A 17,541-nucleotide genomic window follows, 5' to 3' on the forward strand; every position below is an offset into this window, starting at 1 on the left:
AGGGAACAGTACTGTGAGGCGGGGGCAGGTTGGTAGAGAACCTTTGTCTTACGGGTGTTCAATGTAAGGTCCAGACGCTCGAACGTTTTAGTGAAGGCGTCAACGATGGTTTGGAGTTTGTTTGCATACTTTAATTCAATGACAGAGATCCAACCTTGGATCTAGACTGGAGGCGGATTGAGGAGGATTCTTGCGATGATTTTCCCTGCCAGATAAGAGAGATGAGGTCATGGATTCGCACCAAGTGTACTTCCCCGCCATGCTTCAGTACTTCGGCGGGGATTCTCTCTGCTCGAGCCCTTGTTTTTCAGTTGTCGGATGGCCTTTCTATTACAAATTTTATTCAATGTGAAAGATAACGAATTTGTGACAGTACAGATGGAGGACTGGGCCCCAAATCTTGAAATTGACTGGCTTTTCAGATCTGATGTGATTTGCTTTTCTAGATCAGGTTCAAACCCAGGTCCCAGAGTACAATGTACAAACTCACTGCACCACCCAGTTCCCTTAGCTATTTTTAAACAGCCTATTTGCAATTATCACTCTTAGTCACATGTATATCAGAAATATAATGCTTCCTCTCAACTTAATTGTGCATATTCTGCATTTTATTTGCTTGTCACAGAATTTTCAGTACCATCCAACCCTGTTTCACTCAAACTTCCTTTCTAATATTAGTTCCTTTTTCTTCTCTTGAAAACCACGCTATGTACCCAAATGACATTCTTTACATCTGACTGTAGGGAGTGAATGTTAGCAAGATATTCATGGGAGGCCATCATAGATAAGCCCATAGATTATATGCATGTATGCACACTTTTTAAGGTGGATCAGTGGATAGTTATGAGGATTGGGGACCTTGCCTGGAGCCTGAAGTGCTGAGCTGATTGTAGCACCCCACTGCCAGCAGGATCGAGATGAGGCAACTCACCACAGGCCAGCGGTAAATGCTAGGACCTTGCCGACGTGGCTCAGTACCACACCACAGCAAACAATGGGGAGAATCTTTTTTTAAGTGAGGTGATTTTCCGAGATATTTTTGCCCTTCCCTTTATTCTGCCGTCCTATGCTATGTGTTATGTATCAATTGAACTCAAAAGAATGGGCAGGTGCCTTTGTCAATTCTGCTCTAAAACCAGCCATTATAAGATTCTTGAGAACAGTCTGTGATGTCTCGCCTTCTGATTTTCCTTCCCTTTTTGTGGGAAATTGCCTGGTCTCCATGATGTAAGGTCAGCTTATTTAACTATTTAAGTGAGGTTCCAAGTATGTAGCGAATGATGTGCTGGGATTGTCACAAGGGGTCAGGGCCAGTGAAAGGCTGCTTGCTGCTCATACTGTACCACCTTTTACATTGATTCGCTGCTTGGGGCTTAAAGCCCCTTGTTTTGATTAGGCCATCACATCGCTTCTCGGCCTTTTGGCTAAGATCATGCGTAACTGACCTGACAGGGGAGTAACCATGACCCCAACGTGGTTCTCCCTGGATCAGGAAGGTGGTTCTCCTATGCTTTTTGGAAATAGGAGGTGGGTGGGGTGGCTTGGCTTGACCCATCCACCTCCACCTCCACGGAGGTGTGTGGGGTTGCTAACCCATCCACCTCCATGGCACGAACCTGGTATTGCAGTACTTCCAGGAACGGTGCTTGGGCTCTAGGCCTTTTGGCTAAGAGCATTAGCGCAGGGTGATCCTTGATGTGTGCAAGGTGACCTCTGGCGTTTGTGATCTGACAAAGAATTGGAAAGATTGGCTACGATTAAAAAAAAAATCACATCAATAAACAATAATATCAGAAAACAAAAGTAACCCTATATTTGGGAAAAAGTTATCCAGCAGTAAAAATTCCTCTACCCCCCCCCCCCACCTTGTCCCCCCCCCACCCCCTCAGTACTACATTAAAGCATCTAACTCAAACCTGAATTATGGAACGGTCCTGCATAAATTGAGAGGCCTAATTGACCCTTTTGTACATTATCCAGGAATTCCCACCACATTCCTCAATATTCAGCTCCTCCTCTCCCCATTCCCCAATGTTGTACCATTCCTCTCCCATCACCATTCCCTGGTTTACCATAAAGAGCGCTAAATCTGCTAACATACAGAAACATAGAAACAGAAATTAGATGCAGGAGCAGGCCCTTTGGCCTTTCGAGCCTGCCCCGTCATTCAATAAGATCATAGCTGATCATTCAATCTCAGTACCCCTTTCCTGCTTTCTCTCCATACCCCTTGATCCCTTTGAACGTAAGAGCCATATCTAACTTCCTTTTGAATATATCTAACGAACTGGCCTCAACAACTTTCTGCGGTAGAGAATTCCACAGGTTAACCACTCTCTGAGTGAAGTAGTTTCTCCTCATCTCGGTCCTGAATGGCTTACCGTTATTCATAAACTGTGACCCCTGGTTTTGGAACTCCCCAGCAACGGGAACATTCTTCCTGCCTCTAACCTGTCCAATCCTGTCAGAATTTTATATGCTTCTATGAGATCCCCTCTCATTCTTCTAAACTCCAGTGGATACAAGCCCAGTTGATCCAGTCTTTCCTCATATGTCATGCCTGCCATCCCGGGAATCAATCTGGTGAACCTTCACTGTACTCCCTCAATATCAAGAACGTCCTTCCTCAGATTAGGAGACCAAAACTGAACACAATATTCAAGGGGTGGCCTCACCAAGGCTCTGTACAACTGCAGTAAGACCTCCCTGCTCCTATATTCAAATCCTCTAGCTGTGAAGGCTAACATGCTATTTGCCTTCTTCACCACATGCTGTACCTGCATGCCAAACTTCAATGACTCATGTACCATGACACCCAGGTCTCATTGTACCTCCCCTTTTCTTAATCTGTCATCATTCAGATGATAATCTGTCTTCCTGTTTTTGCCACCAAAGTGGATTATCTCAAAATTATCCACATTATACTGCATCTGCCATGTATTTGCCCACTCACCTAACCAAGTCACCCTGCAACCTCTTAGCATCCGCCTCACAGCTCATACCGCCAACCACCTTAGTGTCATCTGCAAACTTGGAGATATTACATTCAATTCCTTCATCTAAATCATTGATGTATATTGTAAATAGCTGGGGTCCCAGCACTGAACCCTGGGGCACCCCACTGGTCACTGCCTGCCATTCTGAAAAGGACCCGTTTATTCCGACTCTCTGCTTGCTGTCTGCCAACCAGTTCTCTATCCACGTCAATACATTACCCCCAATACCATGTGCTTTAATTTTGCACACTAATTTCTTGTGTGGGACCTTGTCAAAAGCCTGTTGAAAGTCCAAATACACCACATCCACTGGTTCTCCCTTGTCCACTCTACGAGTTACATCCTCAAAAAATTCTAGAAGATTTGTCAAGCAGGATTTCCCTTTCATAAATCCATACTGACTTGGACCGATCCTGCCACTGCTTTCCAAATGCGCTGCTATTTCATCTTTAATAATTGATTCTGACATTTTCCCCACTACTGATGTCAGGCTGACCGGTTTATAATTCCCTGTTTACTCTCTTCCTCCTTTTTTAAAAAGTGGGGTTACATTAGCTACCCTCCAATCCATAGGAACTGATTCAGAGTCAATAGAATGTTGGAAAATGATCACCAATGCATCCATTATTTCTAGGGCCACTTCCTTAAGTACTCTGGGATGCAGCCTATCAGGCCCTGGGGATTTATCGGCCTTCAATCCCATCAATTTCCCTAACACAATTTTCTGACTAATAAGGATTTCCTTCAGTTCCTCCTTTTCGCTAGACCCTCAAACCCCAAGTATTTCCGGAAGGTTATTTGTGTCTTCCTTAGTGAAGACAGATCCAAAGTATTTGTTCAATTGGTCTGCCATTTCTTTGTTCCCCATTATAAATTCACCTGATTATGACTGCAAAGGACCTACTTTGGTCTTCATTAATCTTTTTCTCTTCACATATCTATAGAAGCTTTTGCAGTCAGTTTTTATGTTACCTGCAAGCTTCCTCTCATACTTTATTTTCCCCCTTCTAATTAGACCCTTTGTCCTCCTCTGAATTCTAAATTTCTCCTAGTTCTCAGGTTTGCTGCTTTTTCTGGCCAATTTATATGCCTCTTCCTTGGATTTAACACTATCCCTAATTTTCTTTGTTAGTCACGATTGAGCTATCTTCCCCTTTTTATTTTTACTCCAGACAGGAATGTACAATTGTTGAAGTTCATCCATGTAATCTATAAATGTCTGCCATTGCCTATCCACTGTCAACCCTTTAAGTATCATTTGCCAGTCTATCCTAGCCAATTCACGTCTCATACCATCGAAGTTACCTTTCCTTAAGTTCAGGACCCTAGTCTCTGAATTAAGACTGTCACTCTCCATCTTAATAAAGAATTCTACCATATTATGGTCACTCTTCCCCAGGGGACCTCACACAACAAGATTGTTAATTAGTCCTCTCTCATTACACAACACCTAGTCTAGGATGACCAGCTCTCTAGTTGGTTCCTCAACATATTGGTCTAGAAAGCCATCCCTAATACACTCCAGGAAATCCTTCTCCACCGCATTGCTACCAACTTGGTTAGCCCAATCTTTATGTAGATTAAAGTTGCCCATGATAACTGCTGTACCTTTATTGCACACATCCCTAATTTCTTGTTTGATGCCAGCCCCAACCTCACTACTACTGTTTGGTGGTCTGTACACAACTCCCACTAGCGTTTTCTGCCCTTTGGTATTCCGCAGCTCTACACATACAGATTCCACATCATCCAAACTAATGTCCTTTCTTACTATTGCGTTCATTTCCTCTTTAACCAGCAACGCTACCCCACCTCCTTTTCCTTTCTGTCTGTCCTTCCTGAATGTTGAATACTCCTGGATGTTGAGTTCCCAGCCTTGGTCACCCTGGAGCCATGTCTCCGTAATCTCAATTATATCATAATCGTTAATAGCTGCCTATGCAGTTAATTCACCCACCTTATTGCGAATACTCCTTGCATTGAGGCACAGAACCTTCAGGCTTGTCTTTTAACATAAGAACATAATTAATATGGCCCTTTTTGATTTTTGCCTTGGGTTTCTCTGCCTTCCACTGTTACTATTCTCCTTTCGATCTTTTGCTTCTGCCCCCATTTTATAAAATTTATACATTTATACTGAATCTGCCGCTTTTGGTCAACCACATCTGGTCCATCAAACCACCTCCATCCAAAAATGCCACAGTCACATGCACCATCAACTGTCCCGTTCCCTTGGTCATACATCCTTTTGGGAGAAGCAAACAAAATCAGATTTCCATAAAACAGCAACAATTCATAAATGAAGAGGAAGGAATTTACCCATTGGAAGTGGGAAAAGCAGGTAGATAAAGTTCCAATGTTAAACTTGTGAGAATGTACAAAAATAATCGTGAGCAGTCAGTACAATCTACCAATAAAAAAAAATGGTGCCGATGAAGTCACTCCCAATATTGTTTGAAATCTTTGTTCCTTCACCAAAAAGCTGAGAATTTATGACTGGAAAGGAGAACTGAGATTTTCCACTCAAGGTACGCCAGCTCCCCCGGGTAACGTGAGCAGACTTGGGCAGAAAACACTTTGGGAGCTGCTCGGTCCACACCACTGCTGGGATGTCCCATCCATACAGGGAACATAAAACACATCTACCAATATACGGTTGCAATAATGCAATTGTATACAATAGCAAAAGTACAAAGCTGCTGTTACCACTTCCAGTGTTGACAATTAAGTGGCTTTCACACAGTCATTGCCCAGTACCACCTTTTTCTTTGTTGTGGAAAATCTGGTAGTATGGGCTAGAATTTCCATATTTAAGAATAGCAGCGTTTTTTTGCGTTATTTGCGAATAACGGCCGTTTTTTAATGCCGAAATGAAGCCAAAAAAATAAGGCTTAAGTTTTGCCAAAAGTTTTAAAAATTTTGGTGTAGTATTAAAATACCACCGTTTTTAAGGATGGAGATTTTACAAATTTGCATTTAGAAATAACGCCTGTTCTGCGCAAGTGCAAAAAAAAAAAGAAAATCGGCCGTTTTTCATGTGACGGGTGTGCCTGCGCATGCGCAGTACACTTCCTGGTCTGGATCAGCCATTGTAAGTTTCAGGAGATTTGTGAGTACTTCCACACAGGAGCTGCAAAACGAAAAATGGAGTGTAATTTGGAAAGGAAAAGGGCCAGGGAGTTTAACCAAGATGCCAATGAGACCCTGGTAGGCGCTGATTGGCAAGAAGGGTCCTGGTAAACTTAAACCAGCAACAATAGCTCAAGCTTGGCACAGCGTTGCAGAGCAGGTTTCCTCAGTCGGATCCATCAAGAGGACTGGCCAGCAGTGCCGGAAGTGGCAGACCTTTGCCAAGCAGTTGGAGTAAATAATATTTTTATTTATGCACTACAATTACTTGAATTGTAAATGTGACTATCTGTGTGTGCCACAACAGCAGAAGGCCCCTCTCTTAAATATTTCTATTACCATCTTTGCAGAAGGTGTTCAACAACCACCGAGATAGGACGAAAACTGTTGGAGGTCTGCCAAGACTGCGCCCACTAACAACCTTGGAAAGTAGAATCGCAGGTATTATTGGTGGGTCCCAAAGATCGACTACCCATGCAGATGCTGGCCCAGGTTGCAGAGAGAGGGTAAGTCCTGCAAAATCCAGTCTGGGTTGGCACAAGTGGGCTATGCTTCGGTTTATGCAATGTATTCTCCATTGGCTACACTTCGGTTTATGCAATGTACTCTCTATCGGCTATGCTTTGGTTTATGCGATGTACTATCATTCATCGTGGTCCTTCAAATGAGCCTCCGCTATGTGAGCCTATTCATGTCACCCTGTCCCCTCCCCTGCTGCTAACCATTCGTCTTTGCAGATGTTTCACAGACATCCAATAAGGAAGGAGAAGACCCCGCCACCTTGCCACAAGCAGAAGTGGAGAATCCCGATGACCTCTGCTATACAGAACAAGTTCCACAGGGCGATCAGGAGGAGGAGAATGAGGACGAGCAGGAGGCCAATATTTTTCATGGGGGGTGGGGGAGAAGGAGGAGGATGATCAGATGGTACTATTGCAATTGGAGGAGCTGCAGGCCACAGATGTACAAAACGTTTTCAACAGCTCTACGCGCGAGGGGACATTTCCACCCTCCGAGGTTGCGGGTCCCAGTGGATTGCAGGAAAGCACACCCAGTGCAGCATCAGGTCCATCTGTACGGAACAGGAGGAGACCTAAACAGTGTTCTTTTGAAATGCAGGCACCACAGGAGGTGGTAGAGCTCATGGGAATGAATGGGGAGAGCGTTCAGCTTACAAAATCGCTCCGTGAGGCCGTGGGTGGTATCAAGAGAAAAATAACAGCACTGTCTGCTGACATTAGGGTGGGCATGTCGGGAGGAATAGCAGCACTATCTGCAGGCAAGTCGGAGATAGTCGCTGCAACGCGGGAACACACCCAGGCTCTCATTGCCCAACGGCAATTGACAATATCAAGTGATGTCACTCCCACTCCAGTCCCCAGACCAATCTCAACAGGTAGTGTGCAGATTGATCCACAGGCCGAAGAGGCTGAACCCGGGCCTTCCAGATTGCCGTCTCCTGGGTCTGTCCCCCAACAAGCGGAGTGCCATACCCAAGACACTAACAAAAACCTTGGGCTCACCGTGAAATGGCTGAAGACTAAGGAAATGGCCAAGGCTAGTGGCAAGTCCAAGAAGGGCGAGGGCAAGAAGGGCACGCAGTGCGGCTGTTTTTGAATAAGGGAGGGTGGAGAGATGGCTGCAGCTGAAGTTTGTTTGTTGTTGTTGCTGTTGTTCTTTTGCTGTTCTTTTGTTCTTTTATTGTTATTTAAATGATGTTAATTTAAAACTTTAAAGTTTAATATATTTTTTTTAATTAAAGTTATGTACAAGTGTACAAATGTTTAATAAACTGCAAATTATTTTTTCAACTAAACCAAACTTATGTAGTGTTTCATGATAATGCTGCTGAATAAGCCTTCTTCTATGATAATCCAGGATAACATAAGCACTCACGACATATGGCAAAGATAGAATAGCCCCCATTCTTTAAATGCCCTTAAATGCCCATAAATCTTCTTAAATCTCTTTAAATGTCTCTAAAATCACATTATAAACTCCCTCCTAAAAAACTCCGTTTCCCAAGATGGCACAATGCCGATTTCGATGGGACTCGACCAGGTAAGGCAAGCTTTTTCAAATCGATATTTATCACTGTCCTTAAAAATGTCCTTATTGGGGAACCTCTCAAAAATGGCGTTATCGTTGGTTTTGACACCGAGTGACGTCACAAAAACGGTTCCAAACAAAATCGGCCCATATTTTTTAACGACGCCGTTACACCACTGGTGAAACTAGCAAAATGGCCTGAAATTTATTTAACAACAAAAAAAACTTTTAACGGCAAAAAATGGAGCTAAATGGATCGTTATGGTGGGGAATTTCTCGTCCAAGATTCCTTATAAAAGTGTACTCTTAAAAATTTTCCATGGAGGGGTGGGGGTTGGGGGGGGCGGGTGGAGGGGAAGGGGGAAGTTATCCCAATCTCCTGTTGTACTGAATGCAAGAGACTGGCGAAACCCCCAGAGAAATGGGGTAGACAGCAATTTTCAGCCAATCAGGCTATTTCTTCGGGGGTTCTGCTAATCTGCCACTGAAGCTTTGGCAGGAGATTGGAACAACCCCTGCGGAAATTCAGGACTGCAGTTCCTGAGGTTCAGAGAGCTCCTGAGCATGGAAGCATTAATTTTTTTTAGCACTTAACCTAACACTGTTGTCACCTCACATTGTTCAAATATTGACCAGACCATCTATCAATCTCTGGAGCTTTCTAAAGTTGTTCATATACTGATGAGGGCAGATTTTTCAAATCCTTGCAAGCAGTGAGGTTTTTCACCTGCCACATATGTGCATCAGAAAATATTGCTCTCTGCCCTCAATTTTCCGTGCTTTGATGTCAATGGATGGAAAATCACAGCCAATGGGTTTGCTGTTTACTGATAAACATTTGCAACGTGTGAGGTATCTTGCATCTTGCCATTAAGCGTAAATTGGATAATCTACTCTATAGACTTTGTTTACATAAAATTACATGGAATTTACAGCACAGAAACAGGTCATTTAGCCCAACTGGTCCATGAACAGTATTAATTTTATATTATTCTAATAAAAATATTTCTATCTTTAAAAAAATGATGACTAAATTCGAATAACATTATTAAAGAATTGCAGGATGTTGGCGATTTAAATACAGGACCTTTTGATCAAGGAGGCCGTTTTGCAGTCTTACACCAGGGTGTTCCTTTGAGCACTGTAATCTTACGCTTACCCAATGATTTAGTAGGTAAACATGTCATGCAGTGTAATACTGAGCCAAAAAATCAAGAAGGTCCCAGGTTTGATTCCTGGCATCTGCTGAGTTAGCTAATCTGAGCCTGGGAGGCAGGGAGGGTGCAATAACAAGCCTCAGTCTCTCTGGGTTTGAGAGGGGAAGAATCAGCTAAAGTTCTTGATCTTATCTCCTAGCCCCTAGTGGGGTGTTCATGTGTGTAGATGCTGGCTGATGACAGGATTGCTTTGACTGTAATTCCCTACACAGTAAAATAGCAAGCAAAGAATAGCCACTGCAGCAAAGTACTAGAGGGCCGCCACTGCCTATAGAACTGCACCACCTTCAAGAGAACATGAAATCATTAAAAGTATTCCACTGCAGAACAGGCTTGGAACACAGGGTTATGTTTCATGAATTACTGTTCTTGACCTAGAACTTTGTGCAGTGGAAGTGTATATAGGGAATTTAGGAGCAGAGGACAGTGTAAATAGTACATTTTTCTGTCACTATTTTGTATAGCTCGGATTCTTAAAGGGGAAATGCCTTCTGAAATGAAAAAAAATAAAATGATGTAAAAATAGGCAATTTTTAGCCCTTACAGCTCAACTGCCTTCTGAAAAAGAAATTTACATTAAAAAAAATTCCCAATTGGAAATCTTCAGCTCTTAAAGCTGAATCCCACTGCACCTAAAAAAAAATAAGAAAAGTCCTTCAGCACTAACACAAATGGCTCATCAAGCCAGGGAAGGGGCACCCAGGGTCTCGCATGCAACACTCCAGATTTGTGCAGGGTGTCATCATTGCAAGAGAGGTCCTCTACCCACAGGGACCAGGAGGCCCTCCGGAAAGAATGACTTGGGGCTACATCATCGAAGCCGTCACTGCCAGTAGTGTTGCCTCCACGACTTGGCTCCAGTGCCCAAAGAAGCTTCATGACCTCAGACCAGTGGTCAAGGTCAGTGAAGGCATCTTCAAAAGACGTCTCCCACCAACGGTACCACTAACCTCAGACACTGCTCAATGCCGATCCCCAACGTCAATCACTCACCTACCAACAATCTGTACCAAACACGAGACACCTCAGCGCTAAGGTCGAAGTTCGCTGAGGTAACGTTAAGTTGGCATTGCATGCTGACTGATGTCACCCTCTCTTCATTTACATTTCCAGGGCCAGCTAGCAGCGCTAAGGCCCTCACCAAAATGGCGGCTGCCAAGTCCTGCGCCATTGAAGGGCACTAGAGTGGTAACCACCATTTTTCGCCAGGATCACGGCGGTAAATCGTGGCAGTTAGTGACCCAATTTTTGGGCCATTTTCTGGTCATTTATTTAATTGATAATTTGTAATACCCTTTGTAGAATCTTGCAGTGAGCAAATTTGCTGCTGCATTTCCTTACGTTAAAAATGTCACAACACTTCAAATGCACTTTATTGGCTGTGAAATGCTTTGGAATGTCTTGAGGATGTGAAAGGTGCTATATAAATGCACATTCCTTCTTTCGAAGGTGAGAAGCTTAGCATGATAGTTTTGTAAGGGTGGAACAACCTTCCTAGTTACCCTGAGGGTATTAAGAGTCAATCACATAATGTGGGACTGGAGTCACATGTCGACCACACCAGGTAGGGCTAGCAGGTTCTTCCTTGAAGGACATTAGCAGAACAGATTGGTTTTTCTGTTATTTCAACAACTATCATGGTAATTTTCTGATGCCAGCCCACAAATTAGCAGACTTATTTCACAACCTGCCATAGTGGGATATGAACTCATGACCTCTTGGTTGTTAATCCAAGACTATAACCACTTGGCTGCCATACCCCAAAATTGAACCCTCCATTGCTCGGTACTTACTTTAATTGGAGAAAGGAAAACGAGAGGGGATGTTATCTTTAAAATACGGAGAGGCATCGATAATATTAGATGTAAGCAAGCTATCTAACTTGGTCTGCGAACACAAAAGTAAGGCACAGCTACAGATTTAGCAAACTTTTAAAAATGTTCGACATTAGAAGGGATTTATAGTCCAACAGAGTAAAGAGTAAAGCATCTGTGGAATTTGCTGCAGAAGCTGGAGGTAAATTAACTATTTGATCATCTGCCTTTACTATCTAAATATTAGCAGATGATCAAATACTCTATTGAATTTGATGGCTCCTGTGCTTCTGGGATCAACGTGGTATATAGTGGATAGCAAGTGAGGGGCAATCTTACTAATTTGTACTCTTGGCACAGAACTTTATCCAAGTAACACATATCAGGCATTCAAACAACTGTCCCACCACAATTTTCCATCGATGCATTTTAATGAATGGAAAATATTGGGCAGTGCACATCCAAATTTCCAGTGTGTGCACCGAGTATTGGGAATGGACATTCATAAAATTACACCTATGATTTAAATAGCGGTGACAGAATATTGTGGAGATTTATTTGACTTGCTTTTGGTGTCAGATAGAAATTTTGCATAATTCTCTATCAGCTGATTAAGTAGATGGTGAGGTAGAATTCATGACAAATCAAAATGCATATAGTCTGTAAGAAAAACAGACTTGAGGGCTTGAACATTTAAATGTTAACAAAACTAATTACAAAAGGTAACAAAAGTAGCATCTACAGCAATGGAATGAAAATTAAAAGTTACTCCCATGGTCTCTGAGTCTGCTCAACGCGAGCTCGAGGAACAGCACCTCATCTTTCGTTTAGGCACTTTACAGCCTTCTGGACTCAACATCGAGTTCAAAATTTTAGTGCGTAACCGCTGCCAATCTTTGGATCCCTTCCCCGCCACCCCGCACCTCCTCAGAGCCTGTTTTTTTTCTCCTTGTCTCTAATGGCAGTTGGTCAATATCCCACCATTCACACCCGATCTTGACTAATGTTGTTCTAACTCGTGGCATTACCATTTGAATTTGAGCCATCATCCCTTTTGTCTCTCTAATCTCTCTTGTCTTCCAACCTTCCCTTTTGTTCTTTCTTCCCGTCCCCCTTTCAGTGCTTGTTAAGAATCAGTTCTTTTCGAACACACTCTGTCAAAGAGTCATCGACCTGAAACGTTAACTCTCCTTCCTCTCCACAGATGCTGCCTGACCTGCTGAGATTTCCAGCATTTCCTGTTTTTATTCCAGTTACCAGCAACTGCAGTATTTTGCTTTTGTATTAGTGTTTAACGCACTGCCACTTCTCTTCTAGGAATGCCAATCTTGAAGAAGTTCTGCTCTTCCCTCAGATGGGATTTCTGTTTGTCTCTTTTACCTTGTTCATCTTCAACGTTCCTCCAACACTGCTCTCGCTGCATCCTGGGATCCACACTCAAAGCCATGCACCGACACATACACATTCTTGACCTCTCTCTTCAGCAGCACTGATTCACACTATCTCTAAGCTGTCCTGGTCCGCAGTTCCATTTCATCCTTCGCCTCATCCAGCGCTTTAACCAAAAACTTTTTTCCTTCCTTTCAGATGCCAAGAATCATAAGTTTCAACAACTCATGGACACCAATGTCCTTCCGGAATCTTCTTTCCCCTCACTTCCCTCTGATCCCATCTCTTCTTCCAATCTCACCCCCTGCCGTATTTTCACTATCCCCTCTGACCTTCCCCTCTCTGACCCCGAACAATTAATCCTCAGCAAAGGCCTAAGCGTCATCCCTTTATGCCCCCACCTCAATGAATTTCGAACTCAGCACAATGCTGAGCTCTTTTTCTGCCACCTTCGCCGCGTGCCCACTTCTTCGGCCAGGAATCCTTCCCCCTCACAGCTGACACTTTCTCCCGTTTTCAGAATTCTCGCTCTGCCTGGACCCCTCCCTTTGGCCTCTTACCCTCTCTAGATCTCTTCATTGCAAATTGCCAACGGGACATCGGCCGTCTCAATTTCTCTGTTATCCTCACTCACTCCAACCTACCTCCCTCTGAACTTGCAGCACTCCGCTTGCTCAGATCCAACCTGAACCTTGTCATCAAACCTGCTGACAAGGGTGGCGCTGTTGTTTGGCGAACTGACCACTACCTTGCAGAAGCTGATCGGCAACTCTCTGACATCTCTTCCTACCTCCCCCCGGACCATGACCCCACTAATGAACATCAAGCCATAATTTCCCACATCGTCACTGACCTCATCTCCTCTGGAGATCTTCCCTCCACAGCTTCTACCTCCTTCCCAAGATCCACAAACAAGACCACCCCAGTAGACCCATCGTTTCAGCCTGTTCTTGCCCCACAGAACTTATTTCTTCTTATCTCGACTCAATTTTTTCTCCAGTTGTCCACTTTCTTCCCACCTACACCCGCGCCTCCGCCGACGTCTTCCGTCACTTTAACAGTTTCCAGTTTCCCGACCCCAACCGTCTCCTTTACACCAGGATGGCCTGAGGGCGCTCCACTTCTTCCTCGAGCAGAGGCCCAAACAGTCCCCATCCACCAGCACACACCTCAGCCTGGCTGAACTTGTTCTCACATTGAACAACTTCTCCTTTCACTCCGCTCACTTCCTCCAAATTAAAGGTGTTACTATGGGAACCCACATGGGTCATAACATCAGAAAATAGGAGCAGGAGTAGACCATTTGGCACCTCGAGCCTGCTCCTCCATTCAATAAAATCATGGCTAATCTGATCATGGATTCAGCTCCACTTCCCTGCCCGCTCCCCATAACCCTTTGCTTCCTTATCGCTCAAAAATCTGTCTATCCTTACCTTAAATATATCCAATGACCCAGTCTACACAGCTCTCTGGGGCAGAGAATTCAATAGATTTACAACCCTCTGAGAGAAGAAATTCCTCCTCATCTTAGTTTTAAATCCTTATTAGTCAGGAAATTGTGTTGGGGAAATTAATGGGATTGAAGGCCGATAAATCCCCAGGGCCTGATAGGCTGCATCCAGAGTACTTAAAGAAGTGGCCCTAGAAATAGTGGATGCATTAGTGGTCATTTTCCAACATTCTATAAACTCTGGATCAGTTCCTATGGATTGGAGGGTAGCTAATGTAATCCCACTTTTTAAAAAAGGAGGGAGAGAGAAAACAGGAAATTATAAACCGGTTAGCCTGACATCGGTAGTGGGGAAAATGTTGGAACAATTATTAAAGATGTAATAGCAGCGCATTTGGAAAGTAGTGATAGGATCAGTCCAAGACAGCATGGATTTATGAAAGGGAAATCATGCTTGACAAATCTTCCCAATTTTTTTGAGGATGTAACTAATAGAGTGGACGAGGGAGAACCAGTGGATGTGGTGTATTTTGACTTTCAAAAGGCTTTTGACAAGGTCCCACACAAGAGATTAGTGTGCAAAATTAAGGCACATGGTATTGGGGGTAATGTATTGATGTGGATAGAGAACTGGTTGGCAGACAGGAAGCAAAGAGTAGGAATAAACGCGTCCTTTTCAAAATGGCAGGCAGTGATGAATGGGGTACCGCAAGGTTTAGTGCTGGGACCCCAGCTACTTACAATATATATTAATGATTTAGACGAAGGAATTGAATGTAATATCTCCAAGTTTGCAGATGATACTAAGCTGGGTGGCAGTGTGAGCTGTGAGGAGGCTAAGAGGCTGCAGGGTGACTTGGACAGGTTAGGTGAGTGGGCAAATGCATGGCAGATGCAGTATAATGTGGATAAATGTGAGGGTTATCCACTTTGGTGGCAACAACAGGAAAGCAGAATATTATCTGAATGGTGACAGATTAGGAAAAGAGACCTGGGTGTCATAGTACATCAGTCATTGAAAGTTGGCATGCAGGTACAGCAGGCGGTAAAGGAGGCAAATGGCATGTTGGCCTTCATAGCGAGAGGTTTTGAGTGTAGGAGCAGGGAGGTCTTACTGCAATTGTACAGGGCCTTGGTAAGGCCACACCTTGAATATTGTGTACAATTTTGGTCTCCTAATCTAAGGAAAGACATTCTTGCTATTGAGGGAGTGCAGCGAAGGTTCACCAAACTGATTCCCGGGATGGCAGGACTGACATATGAAGAAAGATTGGATCGACTAGGCTTATATTCACTGGAATTTAGAAGAATGAGAGGGGATCGCATAGAAACATATAAAATTCTGACGGGATTAGACAGGTTAGATGCAGGAAGAATGTTCCCGATGTTGGGGAAGTCCAGATCCAGGGGTCACAGTCTAAAGATAAGGGGTAAGCCATTTAGGACCGAGATAAGGAGAAACTTCTTCACTCAGAGAATTGTGAACCTGTGGAATTCTCTACCACAGAAAGTTGTTGAGGCCAGTTCGTTAGATATATTCAAAAGGGAGTAAGGTGTGTCCCTCACGGCTAAAGGGATCAAAGGGTATGGAGAGAAAGCAGGAATGGGGTAGTGAAGTTGCATGATCAGTGTTAGATCTCTTAATTTTCAATGAAATGCGAACTCCAGTTGTAGTTTTAACATAACTTTTATTTTGGCAGCAGCAACGAGCTCTTGGCTTTAAGCCAGGCCTTTATCCTTCTGAGACCACATGACCAAAATGGCTGTTCTTATACCTGACTCAATTTACAGAAAAGAACGCGCCTTCTTTGACCGTATTGGCTCAATTGATATATTGTTAACCTTTAATTGACTCGCTACCAAAGGTCCTAAAATGTCAAGTTGATTGATGACTTAATGCAACATACTCCTACTCACGTAGCAACTCTGACTTGGGGTCCGTGAATTCTCACAGCCTATCTGAATGCAGCCTGTTTGAATTCTCTATCAATCCCCCTTTTGATTCTTTCACAAACTGAATCATAAAACATCAGCTATCTCTGTTTAAACATTCTACAAAATAATTTTATACATGTTAATAGAGTTTCCTTCTAAAATTTGTTGATATGTTTCGCCACATGTCCGGACTAGTAGCTTCCACACAAATTTACACCAACCCGAATTCCATCATGGCCACAATGGAAGTCTGGTTTTAGTAGGTTAATTAACTTTATTCCAATTTAATCCAAATCAATATCTTAATTCAACCAGTAAACAACCTTCCCTTAAGCATAACATACCCCTGTGCCACATGGAGACGGTCTGCTGGGACTTGCAAGGTGTCTCACCTGCAGGACAGCAGCTGCAGCTGCCTGGTCGCAACAACATTTAATTCACATAAACAAACAATATAAAAGTAAAATAATTACAATGAATAGAATTAAACCTTCCACCAATGAAGTTCCTATTGAACCTAGCCATTCAGTGGCTCCGTTCCACAAAGTGAATGATGGGGGTTGCTTAAGTTTTTCTAACTCCTTTTGGATATGCTCCGCTAAGTGGGTAATTTCTTTGGAGCTATCTGGGATATATGTGCAACACTCAGTTCCGACTAGGGCGCAAGTACCTCCCTTTTCAGCCAGGATGTAATCAAGGGCCAGTCTATTCTGTAGGGCTACTGTGTGGATTGCTACCATTTCTGCATTGATTTTAACTAGGGCCTCTGAGGTATCATTGGCTACCCATTCCACAACGGATGCCATGTTAATGGATTCCCTTGCCAGTCTGGCGGTCCCATACCTGGGGATCAGAATGGCAAAGAACCTCTCTGTTTCTGTGATAGCTCTCTTAGGACGGTGTAAATGTTCCGACAGTGACTTTATATGATACATATATGGCATAATATAGGCTAAATAATAGGATCCCATCCAATTCTGGGGCAGCCAAGGGTAGGCTTTGTGGCCACACACCCAATAGGTGCCATTATAGGCAATGAATGTTAGCTGTTTCTTTGTCAGCAAAACTCCGGGGCCTGTCCAGGCTTTTCCATCTGTTTTATTCAGAAACCCCGTTACGTTAAGAATTCCCACATCGGCCCAGTTTGGACGGTTCCGTGGCTTGATTACATTATAATTCCGGGAGCAGTTACTATACCCCATATTTTGGCCTCCTTTGATGTTTCTAATCAGACAGACCGATTCCCCCGGTCTTCCTATTCCCGTTGTATTAGTAATAACAAAAAATGGGGATCATTTGGAATTATTGTACCACGGTTGGTATCCCCCTTCAAAGGTAGTCAGATTGTAACCTGCTGACTTCCAGTTACGTGCCCCATTTTCCGTATCCTGAAACGCATTGCCTGTTTTATTTTGATTAATTATTCACTCAGCCATTTCCGAGGTATTCAAGGGAACTGGCCTTAAGGGAATCCCTCCCTTTGAATGAATAGGATTATGCGCACATACCCAACAACTAGAAATGTTACCTTGTTTGGCATAAATGTATGACATATATAAAAA

The 17,541-nt window shown here is 43.4% G+C and overlaps 1 pseudogene; it reads left to right on the plus strand.

The window, feature by feature from the left end:
• Window positions 1-1,404: 1,404 nt before the first annotated feature.
• On the plus strand, window positions 1,405-1,653 carry LOC139279470 (U2 spliceosomal RNA; annotated as a pseudogene).
• Window positions 1,654-17,541: the final 15,888 nt, after the last annotated feature.

The sequence above is a fragment of the Pristiophorus japonicus genome, chromosome 1, assembly GCF_044704955.1.
Source record: "Pristiophorus japonicus isolate sPriJap1 chromosome 1, sPriJap1.hap1, whole genome shotgun sequence".
NCBI lineage: Eukaryota > Metazoa > Chordata > Chondrichthyes > Pristiophoridae > Pristiophorus > Pristiophorus japonicus.